Source organism: Mustela nivalis (genome assembly GCF_964662115.1).
Source record: "Mustela nivalis genome assembly, chromosome: 12".
NCBI classification, from domain to species: Eukaryota; Metazoa; Chordata; class Mammalia; order Carnivora; family Mustelidae; genus Mustela; species Mustela nivalis.
Window position 1 is genome coordinate 44,069,454 of NC_139031.1, and position 15,965 is coordinate 44,085,418.

At 39.7% G+C, this 15,965-nt stretch overlaps 1 long non-coding RNA gene across 1 annotated transcript in view; it reads right to left on the bottom strand.

Moving 5' to 3' along the window:
* Positions 1-6,718: 6,718 nt before the first annotated feature.
* LOC309845068 overlaps positions 6,719-15,965 on the bottom strand; it is a 71,269-nt gene continuing 62,022 nt past the window's right edge. The window contains exons 3-4 of the long non-coding RNA XR_014301014.1: positions 7,824-7,951; positions 6,719-6,956 (exon numbers count right to left, since the gene is read on the bottom strand). This is a non-coding gene — a long non-coding RNA (uncharacterized lncRNA). The remainder of the gene's footprint in view (positions 6,957-7,823; positions 7,952-15,965) is intronic.

The following is a 15,965-nucleotide window of genomic DNA, read 5'->3' on the forward strand; positions in this document are numbered from 1 at the left end:
CTACCACAAAATTTCTACTGTGTTTCAATGTCTCTTCTAGACAGAAACATGTAATAACTCATGTCAAAATTAAACCAAAAACCTATTCCTTACCTTATAAAATTTTATTTTTTATTTTATTTTATTAAAGTAAGATATGACTATTATATTTTGCTCTTCTTTCCTTCTTCTTTCTTAGCAGTGAGAAGCTCACTGCTAAGGTTTTAACTCAGTTATAATAGACTTTCTTAGCTTCTCTCCTCAACCTTTTACCAAGTTTTTGCTTCTTAGTCTTTTATTTTCTTTTTATTATCAAATTGTATTTTTATATTTTTAAGATTTTTATTTATTTATTTGACAGAGAGAGAGAAAGAGAGAGCACAAACAGGGGGAGCATCAGGCAGAGGAAGAGGAAGAAGCGGACTCCCCACTGAGCAGGAAGCCTAATGTGGGACTCCAACCCAGGACCCTGGGATCATTACCTGAGCCAAAGGCAGATGCTTAACTTACTGAGCCACCCAGGCCCTCAAACTGTATGTTTTAATATGATAAACTTTAATCCTTTACAGAATATTTTTGAGAAGTAAAGATGAGGGGAGAGAAAAATTTTCACCTATCATTTTTTGTAGGGAAATGATAATAATAATAAATATTGTCCTCCTTTAAGAGTCAGAGAAATTAAGTAACTTGCCTGTGGGCACATTCATTCACTATTCTATAGTGAATTTTGGGACCAGGATTTACATCTATGTCTTCTGGGGCACCTGGGTGGCTCAGTTGTTTAAGGGTCAACTCTAGATTTCAGCTCAAGTCATGATCTCAGAGTTGTGAGATGGAGCCCCCAAATTGGCTTCATGTTCAACATGGAGTCTGCTTGAGATTCTCTCTCTCCCTCTGGACCCCCCTCAACTGGCTCCCTCACTCTCTCTCTTTCTCTCTCTCCCCCTCTAAAATAAAAAAATAAATAAATAAATAAATAAATAAATAAATAAATAAAATCTTTAAATAAAAATAATAATAATAAATGAATTAATCTATGTCTTTGACCCCAATCTTACCCTATTCTACTCTATGCCTATTTACATTGTGCCTCATAGGCAGGAGAACTTGAAGAGGGTGAATTGAATCTATGAGGTTTTAAACTCAATTTAAAGTGAAAATATTACTGAAATTATAAAGGGGCACCTAGCTGGCTCACTCAATAGAGCATGCAACTAGATCTCAGGGTAGTTAGTTTGAGCCCCACGCTGGCATAGAGTTTACTTAAATCTGTCAGGGGCGCCTGGGTGGCTCAGACGGTTAGGCATCTGCCTTCAGCTCAGATCATGAGCCCAGGGTCTGGGATTGAGCCCATGTCAGGCTTCCTGTTCAGCAAAGAGCCTGCTTCTCCCTCTCCCTGCCACTCTCCCTACTTGTGCTCTCTCTCTCTGTAAAGTAAGTAAATGAAACATTAAAAAAAGAGATAAAACTGTCAGTTTACACAACATATACATGTATAAAATCATCACAGCATACTTTAAATATCTAACAACTTTATTTGACAATTATACCTCAGTAAAAGTGAAAACATTTTTAAAAATAAAAATAAATAGGACAATTCCAAAAGGCATAATGACAGGATGAGAAAGAGCATGGCTAATGAAAATTTATCAAAAAATAATTGTGAGAATAAAAAATACTAACAGAATTAAAATTATTTAGCCTAAATCAAAGAAAAGTGAAAAATGATTTCAAGCATATAAAATATATGTTTGTTGGGCTCTTTTAGGTAGATGAGGGTTTTCGAGTTTACTTCAATAAACAGGGTTTCTTATAAGGTTGAACGCAGGAACTGAAGAATGCAGAGAACAGCTTCCAAGTCACACCCATGGACCCTGGTTCAACTTTAAAGATACAAGCCAAATTGAGTCACCTGGTTTCCCTTTTCTCTCCATGGCAGGTAAACTTCTGATGCTCCTTCCAGTGACCTGCCATTATGGCCACACAGCCTCACATAGCTGCTATTTCCTAAGATGTCTCCACTACTGACAGACTCTTCCTGTAGTCTCTGCCTCAAAGTTTCTGATGACTCATGGATTCTGGTCACCTACTGTCTTTGTTAATCTTGAACAATGGCTGACTGAATCTCCAGCTCCTAACTAGATTCAAGCATCTCCATTTGGCAGAGGTATTTGTCAGGTCACCTGGGTGACTGATGATCAGCCTAGATGGCTGGGGTGGCTAGGTCACCAACCCTCAGCACCTGGCCAAGATTCCTGGATACAGAGCTCTCCCTTGCATTCCACTCTGAACACTTTACAGTCTTCAGAAAGAAGTCCTGTTTTAGGTGTTTTTAGGGACACCAGAGACAAACTTAGTCCAGCTCAAAGATAGAAATACAAAAATAGTTTTTAATGGCTAAGGGGAAGATGTAAGTGAAAAAGAAACAAATTCTTCATAATAATGAGACCTGATAAGCTATACGATGAGACCCTAAGGGGTGTTCAAAAGTCTTGTCCCTAAAAATCAATGACTGTCTGAGTGACATTACTGAAGCCTACCTTGTAGGATTCCAACTAATCCCACATATCTATAATTTGGTCATATGATAATTATTAATGAGTAGAATATGTATCAAATATTACTCAGAGGCATCAAAGTCCCATGCCTTTTACATGTGCACCCACATTCTGAATGTCCCCATATCCAGCACATTTCTTTCTCCCTTTACCAAGCAAGCATCCATCTCTGAGCCTGGGTCCTCACAGGGGATCAATGCTATGGAATGTGTTAATCTGGAAAGCAAAGTAGACCCACTGTAACAGCACTGTCAGTGGCCTCCCCATATCCCTTTGTCCCTTACCATTTTAGTGGACAATGGCACAGCTTCCTCCTGCAATACTTGTGTCTCTTGGTCAGAGGGCTTTCTCTGACTGCTGAGGTCCACTCTGCCCAGGCTCAGCAGACCAAATTAGTGACCTCATCCTACACTAGTAGGAAGAGACTTCAACTAATGACTGTGCTTATTCCAACCCTTCTGCCCCATGAGTGGCATGACTCTATACCATTCCCCAGTTTAATGTATAAGATTAAGTTCCAGGTGGCAACTTGCTTTCCTGCCTCATTTCTCCACTCTCCTACCACTGTTTCCTAGGATTACCTCCCAGTAAACTACTTTCACTAGGAATCTTTGACTCATGGCTTACTTCCAAGGGAATCCAAACCAAGACACCAAATATCACTTCCGCCCTTGTATTTTACTCAACGATGGAGATATTCACTTGTTATTATTGATTACACAGATGGTTCCCAGCACTGGGAGTGACCAATCCTGATCCTATTTGCATAGGACTTAAGGGATTACCAGGACTTGGGACTTGCAGTGCTGAAAATCAAGTAAGTTCTGGGCAAACTGGGATGAGATGATCATCCTACCTGCAGATTGCCTGCCTGTGCTGGTGAGTTCATGCAGCAGTTTCCTTCTTATGGGCTCTACCTTCATCACCAAAAGTTTCTGAACAGACAGGAGGCAGACAGCTGGAGGTTGCTCTGAATCAACCAAGGACGGAACAGTATCATTAGCATGTGGGTTAATTAGCTGGAAAAGAAGCAGAATTCTTCACCCATTGTGCACAATAGGGATGCTGAGGAAGGAGAATAAAGGGCTCGACAGCCTGAGTGAACCAAAAGACTTGCAATCGTTGCCTTGAGATAAGGATGAGTGGTTATCATCTAAAAGTTATTCATAGCTTCTCGCTGTGCCTAGCACAGGGATCTCACATTTTGCCAAAAGTCCTGCAATACTTCATGGGATGTGAAAAAGCAAAGATGTTCATTAAACTAAGTGTCACTAAGTGTAGTGTTCAACTCTTAAACACATCAAGGTATGTTAAGGTCTCTTGTGACATTAACTAGCTGATTTTCTTGCTAAGTTCTGCAACAGGCTCTCAAGCATATTCTTTCTAATGGAAATAAAACATAATCACGAACATCACTTTCATGACATATCAAGGCTCTATGGCCAGGAACATCAGTCCAATACCTGGCATGTCCCAATGCTTCCATAAGGATACTTGTGTTGTAATGATGTATGAAAACATTTTGTAAACCATAAAGCATCATGTAAGTTGATTAACCCATAATTCATTCATCACACATCATTGTAACAATTGAAACTATAAAATTTTATATTAATGTGTTGGAATCATTTTAATTTGGACTGTGAACAGGGATTTTTTTTTCTTTTTTATTACTCGTTTCTAGTCCTAGAAATGTGAATGGCACAGATCAGGTAATCAACAAATGTTTGCCTTAGGAATACATAACCAAAATAGTGCTGCCTTGGGGACTGAGATCTGTGCATCAGGGCCTAGTGACCCTCTGACTTAATGCCTTTAAGAATACTTTCTTTATGCTAGTTTTAAAGAGTGTATTTCATTACAGTTCTTGAATTGTACGACAATCCACCTACAAAGACTTTAAACTGTTCCTTCTTTCTTTCAAAGGTTAGTCTATGTTAGATTACTTTTAATGCTTGTGTCTTAGTGGATGCTTTTTCTTCCTGAGGAACTAATATGTTTCCTCCTTTTTGACAATGAAAAATTATGCATGCCATTTTCCATATTTCTCTTTTTGCACTGGTTTCTAGCAAGCCCAGAAACCAATTTTATATGTATTTCTATTCAAATTTAACTTCTTTTGTTTAAAAAAATCCCTTTATATCTTAATTTTAAAGAATTATGTTTCCTTAAAGAACATTCCATATGTTTCTGGGAGATGGAATATAAACATATCTGGTGCCATGAATTTTATGAACTTTAAAGTAGGTGTCTAATTTACCAAGGCATTGCTCTAGACTTGTGGTAGTGTCATTCTTACTTTACTCTGCAAATTTTAAAAGTTACCATGTATTGTCTACACAACCTGGTAACTTTAAGGTTCATGGAATCAATGAAACTTGCCTATTTCAACCAAATTAAGAAACAGTAGTGTGGACTTACTTAGGCAATGGGAAGGTTATTTGGAATATGTTATTCCGGGTACAGTCAAAAATCTGTATTGTGCAGGTAGTTCTAGCTAGCTCCCTCTACTCCCTAATTGTTTGGACTAGTTTTTGTTGTTGTTTTCCTACTGGATAAGAAATTGAAGCCCCAAACCCCACATGGTGAATAAAGCAGCCAAATCTGCAGTCTGGCACCCTATGGGTTTGTGTCCAGTATTTGGCCTCTTAAATAATAATTTCAATATAGATGGTGGGGCAGAGTGATTAAAAACATTGATTTTGGCTTTTGAAAAACTCTAGACTCTGCCACTTAGTGCCACTTGAGCTCACAAATAACTACGTCAGTACAACTCCTGTACAAGAAAATGGATCCCTTTGAGCCATGTAGTGACCTTGGCCTTTTCCTTAAGTGTTAACCTCTCCAAGGCCAATTCCCAAAATAAACCAAACTTGCTCCAGTGAAAGTGGAGCTTCTGACAATTCTAGCTTCTGACAATTATTGCAACTATACGCTCCTCAGGGTTGGAGCCCTTTCTATACCTGTCCTTCCAACGAACGCCTCAGAGACCAGGGAGAAAATGTCAGCCTGAGGGGCACACCTGCCAGGTATCATCAGTCATGGCTGGGAGACTCGATGCCTGGCCACTAGTTTGTTGGGACATATTTTCCTGCTCTGATCCTTGAGCTGTCTCTTCCTGACTAGAGTCCATGGCCACCAATAGGTCATTCAGCCAAGTCCCCCAGCACGACCCCAATCCTGGGGCTGCTACCGCTACTACCTACTATGGTTGTCACTCTCCAGCATTTCTCAGAGCATACTTGTGACCCACTGGACACAGACTCTCAGGAGACATAGCTCTGAGCTCCAACCCCAGATGGTGGGAATTAGAGGAGCGGGATGTTCTAACACACTGACTCAGATACAGTTTTTCACCAGGTTTGTGACTGATGGAACAGGATCGACAGTATAGGGGATACCATGGGACCACCTACCTACACTTTACCCAGGCCAAAAGCTCTTTTTCATTAACTCCTCCAAGAGGAAGTCACCTCCCTGGACTTTCTAGGTGACTGACTCCCAGGCTGACCTGAGAATAGGTCTCTGTGGCCCCTGGATCGGTATACCTACCTCATCATATTGCAGCTGTTTTATTATGTGTATTATAATTATAGTTATAATTTCAATAATTTACTATTATAATTATGCACCTATGTATTTGTCTCCTATCTTAGATTGTGAGCTTCTGGAGTACAGGGACTATATCTGATTCATCCCTTTCCCTCCATTGGCTAGCACAGTGCCTGACAGACAGGAAGTAGGCAATACGTGTGGGTTGAACTGCTCTGATTTCATAGGAAGGAACGGGACTATAATTTTGCAAGGGTTGTTTGTTCATGGTTGAGGCCTAAACTAATGCGTAACATTGGAAGTATAGTTTCAACAGAATGGTAAAATTGTCTAATTGTTACAGTTAAAATTGGGTCTCCCCCCGGGCCTTCCCTCAAAAAATGCCTTAGTAAAATTATTTTATAACTAAAATCATTACAAGAAAACTTAGATTTCCCACCACAATGTTACACTACTGAGGAAGGCGCATGAAAAACCCTCATCACCTTTCTTAGGATTCCAACAGATAACCCTTTTCCATTCTAATCCACATCCCTTTTATCTTCAATTAAAAAAAAAAAAAAAGGAGGTGAAAAGTTAAAGTAGAATAATATTGCTGTGTACACAGTTTTTTTTTTTTTTTCCTTCCTAGTGTTTTTCTCCTCAATGCGTGCAATTGGTAATTAAATATATTTCTGCTGGTCTTGTGGCCATATGCCTACAATATGTAAAAATACATTTGCGCTTTTTTTCCTCCATTCCTTTTGTTCCCAGTGCTGACTGCTGTCAGAGTGAACGGTCCAGATTCCCGTGTGCTGGTATCCATGGGCTCCGTCTTGCCAAGCTGCCAGTCTGGAGCGTCACACCTTACTGCCTTTAAAGATTGCCCTGCAGAGATAGAGGGAAATGGCAATTTTTACATGATGCAGTCTGGCGACCCAGGAGATTTGAAGTCAGAACTGGTGCCAAGATTTACCCAGGAGAGCAAGCAGAGGCAAAAACAGAGAACCTGGGCCAAAAGGAAAAAAAATAAAAGAAGAAAGAGGAGGAAGGCTGGGGGATGGGGCAAACCCACCGTCAACTCTCTCTGGGGGTTCTCTCCAAAGGCCAGAACTTAAGGCCACTGAGTGGGTGATGGCTGTGTTATTAGGAGTATGTGGGTCCTAAAGAAAGTCAAAGGGAAGAGGTCGGCTTTTTTTGCATGCCCTAAATTGTAGTAGATTGCAGAATGTAAATGAGACAATTATTACACCAACGCTCATCAAGCTGGGCTGGAAAGACTTCAATAGCCTGATGAATATGCATGCAAATTTGTTAATTAAGTTAATTATTCTGCTGAAAATTCATTTGTCTTCCAAGGACATTTTCCCAATGATTTTAACATGCTAGCGCCATTAGTCATGCTCCATGCTATTTAACATTACTTTTTGTCCACTTTCTTTTCCCCCCACTTTTTTTTTTTTTAATATTTTAAAGTTTTAAAAACAGTTGATTGGTTCTTTTAATTGACCCCTGCAACGTTGGAAGATGCCTAGAGCCAGCTCGGTAGGCATCCTCGGAAGCACATTTCAGTTAAATATTTCCTTGATATATAAAATGTCTGCAAAGTGTCACATTGGTGGGGAGGAGAAGGGCTCTATCTGGGATCATTAAAGCCAGAATTTGAATCGTTCTCCATAGTGACTGTAAGAGGTAATCTGTCCCTGCTGTGGGCGATTTCCCCAGCTCTGAGTGTCATTTGATACATGGGTTTACCTTGCTGTGGGAATGCGGTGATTCCAGCCTTCTCTGTCCTCCTGCTGCAAGGCAAGACCCAGCGAACATGTGTGTTCAAACAGGAACCAGTACTGTGAGACTTTTCTGTCACCCATGAGGGCCCAAACCTGTAACCATGGCAACAAAGGGGAATAGTGTGTTTAAAATCACATCTAAATGGCAAATTGAGATATTTGAAAGAAACGGTTGGGTTTAATTTTGTTAGCCAACAGTAGCCAAAAAAATTGTAGCGTAGTATTTTTCAAATCTGCACATTATTTTGTTGGGTAAAGCAGGTTTATTTAATTGAGACCTTCGTTGTGGGCCTCAAAATTAGAATCTTTGTGAGTCAGAGTGAGCTTTATTCAACCAGATTCTTGATCTTAAGGCACATAGACACGTACAAAGCAGCCTATAGAAATCTTTCAAAAATCTATGTGCAGTGATTATTACTTCCCATCTCAACTCAAAAATCTGAACATGGAGTCTGATAAATGCAAGTGTTCTTAGTGAGACAGTAGAATAGAATACCTGAAATCAAGACTTGCAGAAAATCAGAGGACTATGGTTGCCTGCATACATTAGACAGTCATATTAAAAGAAGAAAGATTGATCTATGCGTCACTCAGGGGACTGCCATATGCATTTTAAAGGTCTCTCTTAAGGTCATTTATTTCCTTTGGAAAGAAGGTAAATTCAGATTCTACCCCATCAGTCATCCTAAAAGAACTCACTGATACTGTTGCAGGCTATAACCTATATCTTCAGTTAGGGTTGATCAGACCAGCTTAGAGCCAAGCTAATGGAAAGGGGATTAAATAAGGAAGACAACATGATTTAATTGAGAGTTAAAGAAAAATTAATTGGTATGCTATCTCTTTCGAGCCATCCGTATATATTTTATACAGTATGAATGGCACTATGTGTCACATAGATCGTAAACCAATTAAAATGATATTTTAAACCCTGTAATTTCTATAATTCCATCTGTTTTAGAAGGTTTAATTAGCAAAGTTACAAAAGCCAAATATATTTGAATATTTTGAAAGCAGGCCGAACAGCAAAAACTGAGAAGTTTCCATAAACACTTAACCACACAACCATGTACATTCATGAGACTATATTTCAGTTAAAATAATATGTGTGGATTTTTCTAAATTTTACCAGCCACAAGTCGCATCCCCCCCAAATTATGATCATATGTTAGGCTGTGTAAATTAATTCAGGGTTTTTTTTTCCTGTTTTTCATCAAACTTCCAGAGATTCCTTCTAATGAAAATCTCATACCTGTCATTTAACCTCAATTATGGGCCCAAAGGAGTGACAGCTACATAAAACTAACACTATTGAACTTTCCCTTAACTATTCTTTCAAAGGATTATAAGAGAGGCTTGCCATTTTGCAAGTAGAAGGGACTATTTTTTCAGATATATCCAAAAACATATTTCAGCTACCAGTAACCTATTTTTGAGAAATAAGAGCATAAATAAGAGATGACAGGTTGTGTCATCTTTAAAATTTGAACACAAAATCCAAAGCTACAAAGTATTCAACTAATTTCGGCACTATGAAAGGAAACTATTATTTCGGTCTTTAAAATAATGGGTCAAACATGAGATCTTGCTCTGTTCTTTGGTTTGGATGCTGTGCTGAGCAGCTGTGCAGGGTTCTGGGCCTCATATGGCCGCAGTCACCGATGACTGACAGAACAGTGGTGACAATGTGACGTATAATATTCTCTCTTTTCAAAATGCGTGCCATACCATGATTGTGACTCAGTGGGTGTCCAGCTCTGTCTTTCCTTTCTACGGGATTTCTGACATATAACAAGATGTAATTAATTTTTTTTATAGGCTTGTCTTTTTCATTACCAGAAATACAGTGAGTGTAATTTATTATTAATTCTGCTCCTATTCCATACTACCGGAACAAACTACTTTTGTTTCCATTTGTATTTGTGTTGTATGCTCTTAAGTCAGATAAAAATGGCTAATAAGGAAAACAGGGACTCAAACCTCACTGTGCTGAGGAGATATATTGTGCTGGAAAACTGCCATTTATTGAGGATCTACTACATCATTGTGTTTCGTGGGCATCTCCTTAATCTTTGCATCTGTCAACCAAGAAAGGTATAATTATCCTCATTTGATAACTGAACAAAGCAACACCCAAACCCGAAGAATTTAAGCCCCTTGCTCCATAAAAAAGAAAGAAATGAAAATTTCCAGTAAACGAGCAGCAGGAGCAAGATTGGAGCCAGAAAACATATCCAAATTGTTTGTTTTACCCCAAAGCTTTCAAGTGTTCTAATATACCTGACTACCACTACTACTCTTCAAAAGCTCATCTTTGGAAGGCCAAAATATACACAACACTTAATATTCTTGTAGGATCTCAGCATTTACTTTTGTCACCAAGTACGACCCAGCCCTCTCAGCTTGATTTCATTGTATCGTATTGCAGAGTATTAAGGATGGACTTCCTATCTTTTAAGAGGATTACCTTTTCTACTTGGATGCATTTTGACTTTAAAAAAATGGGGAATATTCCCAAGAAGGAGGTTAAATAGATTTTGTTTGTAAATAGTTGAGCAGTTGCAGGAGGCATCTGTTCCTCTTTTGCTTCACCTGTGCTTCTCCTTCTTTGGATCTGCACTTCCTCCCCACCTGCCATGCGGCTGTCCTGGGGAGGCTGCATCTCCCCACCCTGTCCTTTTCATGGGGCGGTGGGTGCCTGGAGTCCTGAGAGGGGCTTAAATATGTCAGAGGGAAAAAGTTCTTTCTCCTTCTAAAATGATGAATAGGGAGGGCCTATGGATCTTGACTGCTGTGAGCAGCGAAATTTTTCCAAGAGAAACCGACATACAGGGAAGCAGAGGAGAAAGAGGGAGAGAGAAAGAGGAAGAGAGAGTCAGAAAGTTGGTATCAGGTCAGCTTGTCTAGGACTTCTCACTGAGAGGTGCCTAAAAGTTCTCTCTCTCCCTCTTTTCCTCTCCCTCTCTCTCTGTCTCACTATTTTGACTTGGGTAATTGTCCTAATATAGACATCTGCAAGAGTCAGAAGGAATAGTATGCACCAACTGACATTTCTTCATTCTGTAGTATTTTTATTCAAATTTTACAAGGGCAAAGTGGATCAATATTTCAGAAGATCCATATATGTTGATCTTAAAAGGGTTGTCCACCAGCCCATCTTTAATTATCTGTGTCACTTTAGTCACTGATTTGTATTTATCAAATATTTCAGTAGTCATGAGAAATCCTCCATCCATCATAGCAATGTATCAATTTGTAATTATACACTAGAGTTGAGTTTCTATACTAGAAAGATTGGCCATGAGACAAAACTGAGTCTTTTTATAGTCTGGGCCTGTTTGGTAACACTTTGAATATGACATTTGGCAATGATCATTGTGAAATGCTATCCAGATAATTGAGACCAAAGAATCCACTCCCAGGCCTGACTTGCTTAATTTGCTTGCCTATGATAATGAATGTAACTTTTTTTAAAAAAACTTTAAGTTGTATACATACTTCCAAAGTCTTAAGAAGGGCCTGGAACTCTACTGTACCCTTGGGAGTTAATGTTCTCAGTCAGAGATATTTGAACCATTTTTTGGTAATAATTTAGAGAAACTTACAATTTATCATAAGACTAAGCTAACATACTACAGGATCTCAGAACCTGCATTCCGATAACAGATTTCTTTTTTTTTTAACTTATTTATTTTCAGAAAAAACAGTATTCATTTTTTCACCACACCCAGTGCTCCATGCAATCTGTGCCCTCTATAATACCCACACCTGCTACCCCAACCTCCCACCCCCCCACCACTTCAAAACCCTCAGATTGTTTTTCAGAGTCCATAGTCTCTCATGATTCACCTCCCCTTCCAATTTACCCCAACTCCCTTCTCCTCTCTAACACCCCTTGTCCTCCATGCTATTTGTTATGTTCCACAAATAAGTGAAACCATATGATAATTGACTCTCTCTGCTTGACTTATTTCACTCAGCATAATCTCTTCCAGTCCCATCCATGTTGGTACAAAAGTTGGGTATTCATCCTTTCTGATGGAGGCATAATACTCCATAGTGTATATGGACCATATCTTCCTCATCCATTCGTCCGTTGAAGGGAATCTTGGTTCTTTCCATAGTTTGGCAACCGTGGCCATTGCTGCTATAAACATTGGGGTACAGATGGCCCTTCTTTTCACTACATCTGTATCTTTGGGGTGAATACCCAGGAGTGCAATGGCAGGGTCATAGGGAAGTTCTATTTTTAATTTCATGAGGAATCTCCACACTGTTCTCCAAAGAGGCTGCACCAACTTGCATTCCCACCAACAGTGTAAGAGGGTTCCCCTTCCTCCACATCCTCTCCAACACATGTTGTTTCCTGTCTTGTTAATTTTGGCCATTCTAACTGGTGTAAAGTGATATCTCAATGTGGTTTTAATTTGAATCTCCCTGCGGGCTAGTGATGATGAACATTTTTTCATGTGTCTGATACCATTTGTATGTCTTGATTGGAGAAGTGTCTGTTCATATCTTCTGCCCATTTTTTGATATGTTTGCCTGTTTCATGTGTGTTGATTTTGAGGAGTTCATTATAGATCCTGGATATCAACCTTTTGTCTGTACTGTCATTTGCAAATATCTTCTCCCATTCCGTGGGTTGCCTCTTTGTTTTTTTGACTGTTTCCTTTGCTGTGCAGAAGCTTTTGATTTTGATGAAGTCGCAAAAGTTTATTTCCACTTTTGTTTCCTTTGCCTTTGGAAACATAACTTGAAAGAAGTTGCTGTGGCTGATATCGAAGAGATTACTGCCTATGTTCTCCTCTAGGATTCTGATGGATTCCTGTCTCACGTTGAGGTCTTTTATCCATTTTGAGTTTCTATGAAGCCAGCATTACCCTGATCCCCAAACCAGGCAAAGACCCTACCAAAAAGGAGAATTTTAGACCAATATCACTGATGAATATGGATGCTAAGATTCTCAACAAGATCCTAGCCAACAGGATCCAACAGCACATTAAAAAGATTATCCACCATGATCAGGTGGGATTCATCCCTGGGCTACAAGGATGGTTCAACATTCGCCAATCAATCAATGTGATACAACAAATTAATAAGAGAAGAGAGAAGAACCACATGGTCCTCTCAATTGATGCAGAAAAAGCATTTGACAAAATCCAGCATCCGTTCCTGATTAAAACGCTTCAAAGTATAGGGATAGAGGGAACATTCCTGAACCTCATCAAATCTATCTATAAAAGACCCACAGCAAATATCATCCTCAATGGGAAAAAGCTTGCAGCCTTCCCGTTGAGATCAGGAACAAGACAAGGATGCCCACTTTCACCACTCTTGTTCAACATAGTATTAGAAGCCCTAGCAACAGCAATCAGAAAACAAAGAGAAATAAAAGGTATCCAAATTGGCAATGAAGAAGTCAAACTCTCTCTCTTCACAGATGACATGATTCTTTATATGGAAAACCCAAAAGACTCCACCTCCAAACTACTAGAACTCATACAGCAATTCAGCAATGTGGCAGGATACAAAGTCAATGTGCAGAAATCAGTGGCTTTCTTATACACTAACAATGAAAACACAGAAAGGGAAATTAGAGAATCGATTCCATTTACTATAGCACCAAGAACCATAAGATACCTAGGAATAAACCTAACCAAAGAGGTAAAGGATCTGTATTCAAGAAACTACAGGACACTCATGAAAGAAATTGAAGAAGACACAAAAAGATGGAAGACCAATCCATGCTCTTGGATCAGAAGAATAAACATTGTTAAAATGTCTATACTGCCTAGAGCAATCTATACTTTTAATGCCATTCCGATCAAAATTCCACCAGTATTCTTCAAAGAGCTGGAGCAAATAATCCAAAAATTTATATGGAATCAGAAGAGACCCCGAATTGCTAAGGAAATGTTGAAAAACAAAAATAAAGCTGGGGGCATCATGTTACCTGATTTCAAGCTTTATTACAAAGCTGTAATCACCAAGACAGCATGGTACTGGCATAAAAACAGACACATAGACCAGTGGAACAGAGTAGAGAGCCCAGATATGGACCCTCAACGCTATGGTCAATTAATCTTCGACAAAACAGGAAAAAATATACAGTGGAAAAAAGACAGTCTCTTCAATAAATGGTGCTGGGAAAACTGGACAGCTATATATATAGAAGAATGAAACTCGACCATTCTCTTACACCACACACAAAGATAAACCAATAACAGATTTCTAAAGGTTGAAAACCTGGTTCTACCACTTACTGTCATTGATGTGACTTTGGGTACATTGCTTCAGCATTTTGTTTCTCGGTTTTTTCATATTCGAAATGAGGACAATAATAGTTTCTACTCCACAGAGTTGTTGTGATTGTTTATGGAGTTAATAATAAAAAAGTTCTTGAAACAGTCCCTCGTACATAAGCTAGGCTCAGGAAAGATGAAGTCTTCTTATTATTGAGTTTTTAATTTACTAATAGAATAGTTTTTTTTATAGGTGGGAGGGGGCAAAAGGAGAGGAAGAGAGAGAGAGAATCTCAAGCAGGCTCCATGCCCAGTGCAGAGCCCAATGTGGGGCTCAAACTCAAACTCCAACATCATGACCTGAGCCAAAATCAAGAGTCAGACACTTAGCTGACTGAGCCACCCAGGTGCCCCTGAAGTAGTTTCTTTTAGGGAACTCCTTCTGCCCCATTGGCAGAATACGCAGACATTAGTTAGTTAGCGTAATTAATGCTAACAAGGTGAAAAATCCTGGCTAAAATTCTTCCTATTTCTTAGTAGCTGTATTTGCAAGAATTATCCAAATAATTGACACCTATCCAAATCTATTTGTCTGCTGTAGCTCTTGTTTACATACCAGATGTATCTTCAAAAATTCTAATTTTGGGGAGAGGGAGGAGTCAAGATGGCGGAGAAGTAGCAGGCTGAGACTACTTCAGCTAGCCGGAGATCAGCTAGATAGCTTATCTAAAGATTGCAAACACCTGAAAATCCATCAGCAGATCGAAGAGAAGAAGAACAGCAATTCTGGAAACAGAAAAACAACCACTTTCTGAAAGGTAGGACCGGTGGATAAGTGAATTCAAAGCGACGGGAAGATAGACCCCGGGGGGAGGGGCCGGCTCCCGGCAAGCGGCGGAGCAATGGCGCACAAAATCAGGACTTTTAAAAGTCTGTTCCGCTGAGGGACATCACTCCAGAGGCTAAACCAGGGCGAAGCCCACGCGGGGTCAGCGTGGCCTCAGGTCCCGCAGGGTCACAGAAGGATTGGGGGTGTCTGAGGGTCGCAGAGCTTGCGGGTATTGGAACGGGAAAGCCGGCTACAGAGACAGAGCGGACAGTAAGCTCACAGCTTGGGGTGACCTTGAACCGGTCGCAGGCTCAGTGAGCTCGGAGCTCGGCCGGAGGTCAGGCAGAAGGGAGTAATTGGGCACTGTTCTCTGAGGGCGCACTGAGGAGTGCGGCCCTGGGCTCTCGGCTCCTCGGGGCGGAGATTAGGAGGCCACCATTTGAATTCCAGTCCTCCGGAACTCTACGGAAAGCGCTCAGGGAACAAAAGCTCCTGAAAGCAAACCCGACCCAGCCCCGGGTAAGGGCGGTGTAATTTCGCCTGGGGCAAAGACACTTTAGAATCACTACAACAGGCCCCTCACCCTGAAGATCAACAAGAAATTCAGCCAGACTAAGTTCACCTACCAAGGAGTGCGGTTTCAATACCAAGGAGAGCAGCAGAATTCCAGAGGAGGAGAAAGCCAAGCACGGAACTCATGGCTTTTTCCCTGTGATTTTTTTTAGACTTGCAGTTAATTTAATTTTTTTCTTTTTCATTTTTTGGTTTTTTTTTCTTGCCTTCGGGTAAAATTTTTTTTTTTAACTGTTACCTTTTTCTTTTTTAACGATTTTTTACTAGTTTATCTAATATATATATATTTTCTTTTTTACATTTTTCTTAGGTGCTTTCTTTTTTTTTAATTCTTTTCTTTTCTTTTTTTTTTCTTTTTTCTTTTTTTTTTTCTTTCTTTCTTTTTGAACCTCTTTTTATCCCCTTTCTCCCCCCCTCACGATTTTGGATCTCTTCTAATTTGGTTAAAGCATATTTTCCT